The 14457-nt window shown below is 35.0% G+C and overlaps 1 protein-coding gene across 6 annotated transcripts in view; it reads right to left on the reverse strand.

Moving 5' to 3' along the window:
- Positions 1 to 14457, reverse strand: part of BIRC6 (baculoviral IAP repeat containing 6) — a 225438-nt gene that overhangs the window by 45661 nt on the left and 165320 nt on the right. The window lies entirely within an intron of this gene.

The following is a 14457-nucleotide window of genomic DNA, read 5'->3' on the forward strand; positions in this document are numbered from 1 at the left end:
CCAAAGAATATGAAGAAATAATTTGACAAAGGAAATTTTAAAATGAAAAAGCACATTTCCAAACAGTGTAACAGTAACTCCTCACAGATCAATTTTTAAGAATAAAGGTGTAAATTACAGTACACTGATTGCTAATCCCCAAATGAAAATAGCAATTATAAACAGTGTAGTCATTTTCCTTTCTAAAATTGGAATATAACTAAGTAATACAGGAAATGACTCTGATTGCATTATCAACAATTCACTGAAACCACAAACTAATTCTAGAAGTAATCCCTCTCTAAAGGTGGTGATGGCTGCACCTATCTGTGAATATGTCAAAACTCATCAAAAGTACATGAATTGTACAGTAAGTGAATTATCCTCAATAGAACTGTTATGAAAAACTTCTTAATTACTTATTCACATACCATTTCCACTTTTTCCTTCTGGGGTATTTATTTTTTTCAATTGCTTTATAATACTGCTTTGTATATGAGGAAAAGAAAAAGTTTTATGAACATTTTCCCTAATATGTCATCTTAGTTTTCAAATATATGAAGAGAGAGACACAAATGTGACTTATACAGCTTCTTTCGTCTCGGAGTCAGCAAAAGAAATGAAGCTTAAGCTTATCTTCCATCTTCCACTAAAATTCTGAATAGCTTCCATTTCGACACTTAAGTACTGGACACATTAGAATTTACACTGATATAAATATGGCCAGTTATCCAAAGATTTCCAATTGTGCTATTTTATAAACTCATTTAATGAAGTACAGCACACAGTGTTTTATTCTTCCCAGCCTGCTTCCTTGTAACATTCAAAGAGAAAAAGAAGAATATAAATTACAACAAAAACCCCAGTAACTTATTTTGTGGGTACCAACCAATTCTAAAATTTATACAGAAAGGCAAAATACTCAAAATAGCCAGTATAATACTTAAAAAGAAGTCAAAGAGCTGCTAAAAGCAGACTTTAAGACTCACTATAAAGTTAACGATAATCAAGATAATGTAGTATTGGCAAAATAACAAATAGGTCAATGGAACAAAAAATTTAACAAAAATCTGTACATGAAGATTTACAGCAGCTTTATTCATAACTGCCAAGACCTGGAAACAACCAAGATGTCTTTCAAAAGGTGAACTGTTAAATTGTTGACTATCCAAGCTTTCAAGTCACAAAATGACATGGAGGAAACTCAAATACATGTTGCTCAGCAAAAGAATAACTCAGTGAAAGCCAATTTGACAAGGTTATATACTGTATAATTCCAACTATACGACATTTTGGAAAAGGAAAAACTGGAGCCTGTAAAAAAGTTACCAGAGGTTTTGGGGGATGAGGGACAGTCTGGGATGAATAGGGGGGAACACAGGGAGTTTCTTAGGGAAGTGAGTGGAATCTACTTTGTGTGATACTATAATGGTGGAATGCAGGACACTATGCATTTGTCAAAATCCACAGAAATGTCCAAGAGAGAGTGAACACTAATGTAAACTACTGACTTTAGTTAAAAACAATGTATCATTATTATTCCATCAATTGTAACATGTACCACACTAATGCAAGATAGAAGTAACAGAGGATACTGAGTAGAAGAGAGAGGGAATATACAGAACCCAATGTTTATGTAAAGCTGTACAACTGCTTTAAAAAGCACGGTGCACGCGTGCGCGCGCGCACACACACACACACACACACACACACACACACACACATTTTTTTTTGGCTTATACATTTTAAGGAGAGAGTGTGTGCATACACCAGGGCAGGACAGAGAAAGAGGGAAAGACAGAATTCCAAGCCGACTCCATGCTGTCATTGCCGAGTTTGATACGGGGCTTTGCAAACTCAAGAAGCATGAGATCATGACCTGAACTGAGATGCAGAGTTGGTCACTTAACCAAGTGAGCCATCCAGGAGCACCCCAAAATAAAGTAAATTAGTTTAAAAAACAAGCTACAAAAAAACCATAGTATTTTATACAAGAATATAACTAACCCAAGACACAATGATTGAAAAAAAATGCTTTTTAATGTTTATTTTTGAGAGAGAGAGAGAGAGCTAGAGAGCAAGTGAGCATGAGTGGAGGAGAGGCAGAGAGGAAGACACAGAATCTGAAGCAGGCTCAGCTCTGAGCTGTCAGCACAGAGCCTGATGTGAAGCTCGAACTCACAAACTGCGAGATCATGACCTAGGCTGAAGTCAGATGCTTAACCAACTGAGCCACCTAGGCACCCCAGGGCACAATGATTTTTTTAAATAATAATTATTAAATGGTTCTAAGTTACAAAAAAACAGGAAAAACCACAAAATAAGAAACCACCTGTCCATTATAAGAATAATGCCGAGGCCAGCTCAGCATACTAAAACTCAATAAAAAGGAGTCGGGAAAAAAGATATGACAAATTTGCAAGCACATGTATGACTGTTAATTAAAATTTTTTTAAATCTAAAAATAAACGGGAATAGAGAAAATAAAACAGCTCTTTTAAGTAAATGAAACATGGTATTTCCTTTTATTCAAATGACGTTTCATTCACTTAAGTTAGCAGTGGGAAGGGACAACTGAGAATCTTAAATTATGAAAATAAAATATATTCTCTTCAAATGAGAAATGGAAGCAAAAGCTGTGGAGACAAGGTAATCAGCAACGGACAATGAGACTGAGAATCGTTTTCACCGTGTGAGACATAAAACTCTGGGTCCGATTTACAAAGAACTTTAAATTTCATTACTGTATCATTTCTTATGTATTTTGCTCTTAAAATGTCAAGTTTTTGTATGTTTGCTTTTTTCCTGATAATAATTAGTTACATAAACAAGCGCGTTAATTTTAATGTCAAATTCTAAGAGATATTAACATATCCGGCAATCTACACTTAAGAAGCAAGAAAAGAAAGAAGAAAAAGAAGAGCCTATCTCGGCCATATTAGGCATCACGGGACAATAGTTCATCTCTTGGTAATTGTTCTTGTTTTATTTCTATACCACACTCTGATGATCTTTTTCATGGGGCTGCATTCAAGACCAAAGCCAGCTCTAATAAGAATGATTTCTAAGAATATCCTTTAAAAGTCCATTTCCAGAGAACTATGACACACATTCCAGGGTAAATGCCTTGTTCTAAGCGTGGCGATGACTATGGACGACCAAGATTTACTGCCAGAAAACATACATGACTTGGCAATATAAACAAGACACAAAAGCAAAAATGCCATAGACATTTTTTCTCAACGTACATGTTGAATATATTGTTTATAATCAAATTGCATTTAAATAGGTTTTCTTTAAGCTCCTACCTATTTACCTAATATAGGAAAGGGAAATTTAGTCAGTATGGAAAGTAAGACCAACAAAATGTAAAGCAAAATAAAGATTTAGTCAGCATAAATAAACACAAGATTTTCAAAATCACTATCTTCCTCTGGATTTATATTTAATATCCCAAAAGAAATGCATACTTTAAAATGATTTTCTGGTAGTTAAGCAATTCTAACTGTAAGATTACATAGAAAATGAACACTATGTAAGAAAAGTATCTTGTTTTTTTCTGATGAGTCATCAGCACGTGCTGACTTTATTTCTCTGATGAATTTCAGTAAAAACAAAAACAAAATAGACACCTAAAATGTGCAAAAACCGGGGCGCCTGGGTGGCGCAGTCGGTTAAGCGTCCGACTTCAGCCAGGTCACGATCTCGCGGTCCGTGAGTTCGAGCCCCGCGTCAGGCTCTGGGCTGATGGCTCGGAGCCTGGAGCCTGTTTCCGATTCTGTGTCTCCCTCTCTGTGCCCCTCCCCCGTTCATGCTCTGCCTCTCTCTGTCCCAAAAATAAATAAAAACGTTGAAAAAAGAAAAAAATTTAAAAAAAAAATAAAAAAATAAAATGTGCAAAAACTTCAACTCAATTGAATAAAATATTTGTTTACAGAGTATTAAGTGAACTCAAAACTAATGTGAAAACTAAATACATTCATTATTCAAATATTTAATTTTATTTAACATTTTTTTAAATGCTTATTTTTGAGAGAGAGTGCAAGCTAGAGAGAGGCAAAGAGAGAGAAGCGGACAGAGGACCCGAGGCATTCTCTGTGCTGACAGCAGACAGCCCAATGCAGGGCTCCAACTCACAAACTATGAGATCATGACCTGAGGCAAAGTCTGTTGCTCAATCAAATGAGCCGCCCAGGTGTCTCTCAAATATTTAATTTTCAATTAAGGAATTTATCCACTTACTTTGCCTAATCTGACACATAAAATCATCCTATATATTTCAAGGAAATATCATACAGAAAGAATCAGAGATCTTTAAATTATTTCTCTGTAAATTATAAATCCTTTTAGTAATTAAATACTGAATTTTAATCTATAATTATTTGCAATTAATAACCATACAAAGTAATGTGGGTAATGTTCATATCTTAAAAGACAATCACTGGGAATGCAAGCTGGTGCAGCCACTCTGGAAAACAGTATGGAGGTTCCTCAAAAACTAAAAAAAGAACTACCCTATGACCCAGCAATTGCACTACTAGGCATTTATCCACAGGATACAGGTGTGCTATTTTGAAGGGACACATGCACCCCAATGTTTATAGCAGCACTATCAAAAACAGCCAAAGTATGGAAAGAGTCCAAATGTCCATTGATGGATGAATGGATAGAGAAGATGTGGTGTGTACACACACACACACACACACACACACACACACACACACACACACACACACACTGGAGTATTACTGGGCAATCAAAAAGAAGGAAATCTTGCCATTTGCAACTACACGGATGGAACTGGAGGGTATTATGCTAAGTGAAATTAGTCAGAGAAAGACAAAAATCATATGACTTCACTCATATGAGGACTTTAAGAGACAAAACAGATGAACATAAGGGAAGGGAAACAAAAATAATATAAAAACAGGGAGGGGGACAAAACAGAAGAGACTCATAAATATCGAGAACAAACTGAGGGTTACTGGAGGGGTGGTGGGAGGGGGGATGGGCTAAATGGGTAAGGGGCATTAAAAAATCTATTCCAGAAATCATTGTTTCACTATATGCTAACTAATTTGGATCTAAATTTTAAAAAATAAAAAATAAAATTAAAAAAAAAGAATTTTATATTGATACATATTAAAATGATAATATTTGGGATACATTGGGTTAAACAGGATACATTAAAAAATAAAAAAATAAAATAAAAAAGATAATTACATAACAAATATATTATGCTTGGCAAACTAATTACATTTTTTTAGTAGTGATCTGATAATTTGACTTTTACAGTTAAAATCCTTCCCAACTAAAACTATATTTTCTCCTCTAAAAGATCAAGTTGTAGAAATTATATTTGAGCAAAACATAGTTAAAAACAAATGCTGAGGGGGCACCTGGGTTGCTCAGTCAGGCATCTGACTTTGGCTCAAGTCACAATCTCACGGTTCATTGATTCGAGCCCTGCACCAGGCTCTGTGCTGACAGCTCAGAGCCTGGAGCCTGCTCTGGAATTTGTGTCTCCCTATCTCTCTCTGCCCCTCCCCTGTTCATGCTCTGTCTCTCTGTCTCTCAAAAATAAATAAATGTTGGGAAGCCTGGGTGGCTCAGTTGGTTAAGCGTCCGACTTTGGCTCAGGTCATGATCTCACGGTTCGTAGGTTTGAGCCCCGCATAGGGCTCTGTGTTGACAGCCTGGAGCCTGGAGCCTGCTTTGGATTCTGTGTCTCCCTCTCTCTCTCTGCCCTTCTCCCTTTTGCGCTCTCTCTCTCAAAAAATAAATACATGTTAAAAAAATTTTTTTAAATACATAAATGTTAACAAAACAAAACAAAATGCTGAAATAAACACTGGGTACAGTAAAGTAAGAGAGAATTTTTTCACCCAGAATTCTCACTAAAATGTAACTCAATAAATAAACTGAAAACTATTCTTTGATATTACTGCATATTTATAAACAAAACATGCCTTTGCAATCAAGATGCTTGCAAATGAGGGGCACCTGGTGGCTCAGTAGATTAAGTGTCCAACTCTTGATTTCGGCTCAGGTCATGATCTCACGGTTTGTGAGACAACCTCACGATGGGAGCTCTGTCAGCACAGAGCCTGCTTGGGATTCATTCTCTCTCTCTCTCTCTCTCTCTCTCTCTCTCTCTCTCTCTCTCTCTCTCTCCAAAGCCCCCTACCGTCCCTTCCCTGTTCTTGCACGATTGTGCTTGCTCTCTCTAATAAACTTAAAAAAAAAATTTTTAGAAAGTTACTTGCAAATGAAAATTACTAAAAGGGTACCTTAAGTGAGCACACAGCATGAGAACTATTTGTCCATTAACAAACAATTAGAAGGTGTTTTACTGCATAGCTATGAATTTGATATAAGTAACACTATCATATATAAGTGCTATAACAGAAACATCAATAGACTTCATACAAATACTTTGATAAAAGTAACTTTTGCATATAATAATTCATACACAATATTTCCTCTCCCTTGCAGTTTGCCAATTATTTAATTTATTGAATTCATACTCCTCAACTGAGCCTTAGCCAACAAATTATTTTGGGGATTCATGTCAACCCTAGAAATGCTGAATGCTGGCTTAAGTCGGCAGTTAAGCCAGCCAGTAGACAAAAAGAATGAAATACAGAGAAACCCACATCAAAGTATCAAAGATTTTTGGCATAGGATCAAAGTACGTATGTTTCTTACACAAGTCAGGAAGGGCTCTACCCAGCTGGAAGGGCATTCTACTGGGGAAATACGTATGTATATGATATATTTTATAGTTTCTCAATGTAAACCTAATTAATTGATTGTTTTAGTCAATTCCTTTTTTATGGCGTCTTTAAAAAAAGTATTCTAAATTTGTTATATAAACATCCAGTTTGTGTAATATTGAATTATGTAATGGCAATAGAGGCATAAATAAATTTGGAAACAAACACAACTTTTAACAGGTTTACAATTTAACTATTGAGAAGAGAAATATACATATACAAGTTGAGCTGTTTATAAAAGAACTAGAGAGTTATGTTTAATTTGGCAAGTGGTTAGGTGGATTCATTAAGAAAGTTTATACTATAACAGCACTACAACGTGAGAAGTGAAAATATAAGCATTAGGTACACTGGCAACTAACAGGAAGGAAGGATCGCTTTACTGTGGTTGATCAAGTAAGGTATCTCTGCAGTGTTGCAGATATTTTATCCTTACAAACCGGTACAAATCAGATCAGTTGGGAAACCATTTAAAGTTTAATTAAAGCAACCCCATCTCCCCCTTTAAAATTACCAGTACAATTATTTAACAGAGAGAGTGATGTATTCTACACCAAAGATATTTGCATATAGGATGCCTTTGACAAAGATGAGAATTCCAGATAAAGGGAACTAACATTTGTTGATGAACGCTTATGTGCAAGACACACTGAGTGGACAATAATATGATCAAAATCTTGGCATTCTGTACTCTTTAACCAAGAATGAAATGGTAGAGGGGTGCTTGCGTGGCTCATTCAGTTAAGTGTCTGACTTCAGCTCAGGTCATGATCTTGCGGCTCGGGAGTTCGAGCCCCGCGTCGGGCTCTGTGCTGTCAGCTCAGAGCCTGGAGCCTGCTTCGGATTCTGTGTCTCCCTCTCTCTCTGCCCTTCCTCTGCTTGCATACACTCTCTTTCTCTCAAAAAATAAGCAAACATTAGAAAAAATTAAAAGAAAAAAAAAAAGAATGAAATGGTAGACAGGTCCTGAAAGTATCTTGTTTTTGTAGAAAATAGATACACTAAATATAGGCAAGCATTCTAGATTTTATTTTGTACTCCTCAGCTAATTTTCAAGAAAACTAGGGCCATATTATAACAGTTTGGGATTAAAAACCAAATGGCATGCAATTCTACTTAGCAGAAGTATCTTAAAATTTTTACCCCTTTCTGACAGACTGTTTATTAAAAGAGTGCAAAGAAATGGCATACACAACACAACTCAAAAGCTTCAAGTAAACTATTACAAAGAAAACTATAAGTAAGGATATAAAGTTAAGTATTATGTGTCATAATGGCTCAATAATTTCTACTTATTTGTTCTCAGACAAGTTGTATCAACAAAGTAACTTTTTACAAATGATAAAATTGCATACTTTTTATTGATAAACTATTATCTTTTCTCGGTACAAAACTAATGTAATATTCAAGCTTTTAAACAATAGGCCCTCCTGAATTTACTGCCCTTAAGACCAGAAAGATGGATAGGGGAAAAAAGGGGAAAAAAAAAAAAAAAAAAAAAAGGAAAGATGGGTACACTTCCAATTGTACATTTACTTTGAATTAACTTTATAGTAATAACTTTGGGTTTTAAAAAATGTGGTCATATTTAAATTAAGACATTTGCCATAACAAGAAAATTAACTTTATTTTCAACTAGTATACTCATGAGATTAAACTTTCTGAGAAATATAACAAAAGATAAGACACGATAAGAACCTAAACACATAACTCCAGTGTGAGGAAAATCAGATGGTTTAATACAGCTTGCACTAATGGGTTTTGTTCCACTATAGGTAGTTATGGAACCAGCAAACCAACGCTGTGAAAATGACAAAATTTTCGTATTAGTATATACCATCACTTAGCTAAAACAAACAGCCAAACAGGTACCTTATAATGTTCCCAAAAGAAAGTCCTGTACTTGTTTTCTCATTTCTACCTTCCTCTAACCTATCATGTTTATTCATTTCTCTTTTCCATACTGAAAAATCCACTTATGGCTTTCCTTCAGATTTGAAAATTTTTGAGTTTGGTAATAGCCATATTACTGCTAAAGAGTTAAACCCGGGCAACTGACTAAATGTCTCTGGATTTCATTTTTCTCATTTGTCCCTTCCTAGTCTGTATATTGGCAGGGAATGAACAGGAAAACTCAAGTTTCCCTTTCTGAAATTGTATTTACCTCCATGCTATGAAACCAGCACTAAAATGGTACAGATTTTATGATACTGATAAAGGATTTTTTTTTTTTTTTTTTTTTACAGAGAGAGAAAAAAGAGTATGAGCAGGAGAGGGATGGGGGAGGGGGGAGGAAAAGGGGGGAGGGAGGGAGGGAGACAGAGAGAGAATATGAATCTTAAGCAGGCTTAACGCTCAGTGCAGAGCCTGATGTAGGGCTACACCCTATGACCCTGGGATCATGACCTGAGCTAAAGTGAAGAGTCAGATGTATAACCAACTGAGCCACCCAGGCATCCCTGATTGTTCCATTACATTAATGGCAAGTAAGTTAATATTCTCAGTGATGTTTTCTGAAAATAGGAGAATGTCATTTCCCAAAATGGTATCAAGATGAGGTGAGGGTGAGGTACCCTAAAGGAACATTCTACATTCATACTTTTTTTTTTTTTAAACCAAATATTGCTAGCAATGAGACAGGATCTCCATCTAGTGGCCAGTAGGGTAACTGCATGCTTACTGAATAGCATAGTTAACCGTGGCTTGAGGAAAAAAAAGATCCTTGTTTACAAGGCAGCTTTCAAAATAACATGGCTATAACAAATAGAATGTTGACAAAGAAAAGTTAAAATGAACACATTCTTTATACAAGGATTTTCCTATCTACCTAACTACTTTCTCTAATGGTTTTTACCATTCCTATGAAAACTGATACTTGAGTTCAAACATGTAATTCACTTATTTGTTTCAATTACCCACCTTCAGCTCTGGCTTCAAATTTACTGTTTTATAATTTTTCCAGCAACTCTCTTGATTACAGACTAAGCTTACTGAATTAAATTCTTTCAAGAAAAATTTAAAAATACATACACAATACTGTTTTGATACATATAGTTGGCCAACAGAGAGGTATATTACTGGGTTAATCTAATGTACAAAAGCAAGTAAGAACACTAATATATTTATTTTATTAGCATAAAAAGAACTATTATTTAAGCTTCAAATATACATATCTATTTTAAATAACTGAAACCATCCCATAATATCTGAGAAATCTGATCACCAAACCAGACACTTCAAAAATTTTGCCATTCTTTCACTTATAAACAGGCTTCTACTTTTTGTGCCCCACCCATTTTCAGGCCAACAGAGAAAGACCAATATATGAAAAGTGTATAGTAACAAAACTACTATTAGGTTACTAAAAATTCCTCCTGGGGGGAGCCTAGGTGGCTCACTCGGTTAAGCGTCTGACCTCAGCTCAGGTAATAATCTCATGGTTCATGAGTTCGAGCCCTGCATCAGGCTCTGCACTGCCGGCTCAGAGCCTGGAGCCTGCTTTGGATTCTCTGTCTCCCTCTCCCTCTCCCTCCCCGTGTCTCTCCCCACCCGCCCCCCTGCTTGCATACACACGTGTGCGCGTGCTCGCTTGCTCTCTCTCAAAAATAAATAAAACACTAAACATACACATTCATAAGCATATCCAGTAATTTTTAAATTTTACAAATCAATATAAAAATAACACACTGGATAAATAATACAAAGCCATATTATGCTACAAGTTAAAGTGTTGTTTGAGAATCACTTATTGTAAATATAACAGATGTAGTGACTAAACATAATCAGTACCTATCTCTGGAGAATGGGATCAGTGTCTCAGTTACAGAACTGTTAGAAGGTCAGTAACGGAAAAAAAGGGTGTCCTTTTCTCCAAGGAATCAGTATGAACTCTTTATGCTGGTAATGATTTTACAACGGACAGTACTCTCTTTTCACCTGTGATGCAAAGATGTTCACAGCTAAAGTGAAGATCAATTATTATGTGCGATTTCTGTTTATCAGTATGGCTAGCATATTGTTATTCACTTAAAATTTTTGGCCAATTTTTAAACTTCCACCAAAATAAAACAGACTTACAAATAACCTGCTACATAACAAGCCTTCTAATATGAGAACTTTAAGGCATTATTAAAAGACGCAAGTGGACTCTGGTATTCATAGCACTCTTTAATAGTCATTAAGAAGAAAAGTTCAGAGATTTCAAAGTATCTAACTTATACATTAGGAGTCAGAAAAGAAGGACAAAAACGAGGTTGTAAAGGGGTAAGAAACCACATTCAATACTTAATGGCAGGCCAATGAAAGTAGGGCATGAACTGCTGTATGTCTTGTCTTGCTCGCCGATTGTTTCCCAACATGTTAACAGAAAGGAAATGTGTACTACTTTACCAGAGTTCTCAAGACAGCCTATTTCATTATGCTTGCTTGTGTTTTTGTATATTATCTGCTAGCGATGCAAGCAAACCATCCCTTGAATATAATGTCTCAAATGAAATTATTAGCATCTCTCCCACAAACACCAACAAATGGCCTCTACTCTGTAAAAAATGTCAGTATTATGAAAGACAAAGCAAAGCTTGGAACGGTTTTTTACCCTATCCCACCACCCAAACTTGCCAATATTCTTTTTTTTTTTTTTAAGTTTATTTATTTATTTTTGAGAGAGCAACAGTGTGTGAGCAGGGGAGGAGCAGAGAGAGGGAGAGAGAATCCTAAGCAGGGCCCATGCTGTCAGCACAGAGCCTAACTGGCTTGAGCTCATGAACCGTGAGATCACAACCTGAGCCAAAATTAAGAGTCTGTTGCTTCACTGACTGAGCCACCCAGGCATCCCACCAAAAATAATATTCTATAGTCAAGTGACAAAACTGGAAATTGGACTAGGTAATCTGTTCAGATTTTAAAACGCTACTTAAAAACTAACATTTTAAGCAAAATTAATGATTATATAAATAACATATTTACTGATATAATACTAAAGTATTTTTTTCCTGAAAATCAATTCATATTTAGAATATTCTAAATGAGCATACTTTTCTCACAATCTAAAGATCAGAATATATCCCAAACGTGACAGTAATTTTCTCTGATCATTTAAAACATCGTTTAAAAGGTGTATTACCAAATTATCTGATCTACTTAACTAAGTCACTTTATAGCAATTAATTGATCTTAAAGTATTATTCCAAAATCATTTTTGTCACCACATTCAAATATAAATGTACCAATTCCAGTTATACCAATGGACAAGGTACCAGGTTCGAGCACATAATTCTAATACTAGGGCTAAAACAAAATCATTTTATAGGGAAAAAGTCATAAAGGAAAGGTCAAATTCTGATCGGTCACATTAAACTTCTAAAATAGTTCCAAGATACAGCATCTAAGTCTCCGTAATGGCATATGGTTAACAAAATCACGGTTTATTTATTAACATATATACTTACCAGAAAGTGCACCTTACATGAATACATTAATTTAAACAGTAAAAGTAGATAATACTGGATTTCCTTTTTGACCCTGATCCATAAACATAAAAGCTCAGTATTATACAAAGACTGAATTATAGAACAAGATAAATTTTAAAATTTTTGAGAGGATATACATTTTAAAAGTGAAAGGACTAATAATATTTTAATAATGTGGAAAGCGATAAAGAAAAACCTTATCCCACTCTACTCAATTTCTCTACACAACCCAATGTTAAATTTCAGCACCAATATCTAAAATAGTTAAGTGTTTATACCTCTAAATATTTTACTTAATCAAAAAAATACACTGTGTACCTGATACCTACTTTTTAAAAAAGACCAATTTAATGTATCAAACATGTCAATGTAAAAGAAAACTCAATCTAAATAATGTATCATCTCAATATTTTTATGAAGTTTAAGGCAGATTAGAGAACTGTGTTTAGAAGCCCAATAATCTCCATAATGGTAGAAAATAGGGGCAGTTACCCCTTTACAAATACAAGTAGCTTTTCCATCTCCAACTGTGCATTAAAAAGATTTATTCCCATCATTTTCCTCACCTATTCTTCCTTAATAATCTAAGTATATGTGTAAATGTCTATTTTCATAACAATATGATTAAAGAAAGGCATAGATAAGAAGAACAGATACTAAAAGTTCCTGGTGAAAGGGAAGCGATGTTAATTAACTTGTTTTTCTTGGCACTATCTGTAAACAAAACACATCCTTCTATTATTATTTAGGAAAAGAATACATTTCTCAGAAGATACTTTCATAACTACTTATGAAATAAACTAGTTTCAATGATCAGCTGCACACTGGCAAAGTAAGTACCCACAGTACTTTTTTTTTTTTTATATATGAAATTTATTGACAAATTGGTTTCCATACAACACCCAGTGCTCATCCCAAAAGGTGCCCTCCTCAATACCCATCACCCACCCTCCCCTCCCTCCCACCCCCCATCAACCCTCAGTTTGTTCTCAGTTTTTTAACAGTCTCTTATGCTTTGGCTCTCTCCCACTCTAACCTCTTTTTTTTTTTTTTTTCCCTTCCCCTCCCCCATGGGTTCCTGTTAAGTTTCTCAGGATCCACATAAGAGTGAAACCATATGGTATCTGTCTTTCTCTGTATGGCTTATTTCACTTAGCATCACACTCTCCAGTTCCATCCACGTTGCTACAAAAGGCCATATTTCATTTTTTCTCATTGCCACATAGTATTCCATTGTGTATATATACCACAATTTCTTTATCCATTCATCAGTTGATGGACATTTAGGCTCTTTCCATAATTGGGCTATTGTTGAGAGTGCTGCTATGAACATTGGGGTACAAGTGCTCCTATGCATCAGTACTCCTGTATCCCTTGGATAAATTCCTAGCAACATGCAGAAGGTTGAAACTAGACCACTTTCTCACACCATTTACAAAAATAAACTCAAAATGGATAAAGGACCTAAATGTGAGACAGGAAACCATCAGAACCTTAGAGGAGAAAGCAGGAAAAGACCTCTCTGACCTCAGCCGTAGCAATCTCTTACTTGACACATCCCCAAAGGCAAGGGAATTAAAAGCAAAAGTGAATTACTGGGACCTTATGAAGATAAAAAGCTTCTGCACAGCAAAGGAAACAACCAACAAAACTAAAAGGCAACCAACGGAATGGGAAAAGATATTTGCAAATGACATATCGGACAAAGGGCTAGTATCTAAAATCTATAAAGAGCTCACCAAACTCCACACCCGAAATACAAATAACCCAGTGAAGAAATGGGCAGAAAACATGAATAGACACCCACAGTACTTCTATTAGTGAATTTATGAAATTAGTAGTCTTATTATCAAGTACCTATGGGACTAAAATAATTTATACATGTCTTGAAATTACCATCATCCGAAATTTTACAGTGTTTGAGAAAAACATTAAAATTATTAAAATGCATAGAAGTTCAACCATATTTATATATAATATATAATATTTAATATTTAGCCCAGAATATTATCAAGAAGCTACTAGCCTTTGCCCATTATTTTCAGTTACACATTATTTGTAAAAAAAAAAAAAAAAAAAAAAAAAAAGTACATTCACAGGTTAAAACAGAGAGATAATGAAAACTTTCATTTTGTGTTTCAGGACAGATGACAACACAGGTAACCCAATTAGAATCTCCAAAAAACAACTAAGTGTTTCCACAATAATTTTTAAGAAATAAATCCGTTAATCTC

The sequence above is a fragment of the Lynx rufus genome, unplaced genomic scaffold (genome assembly GCF_022079265.1).
Source record: "Lynx rufus isolate CCGP_SWC_20201006 ecotype Redwood Valley unplaced genomic scaffold, mLynRuf1.p SCAF_8, whole genome shotgun sequence".
Lineage (NCBI taxonomy): Eukaryota > Metazoa > Chordata > Mammalia > Carnivora > Felidae > Lynx > Lynx rufus.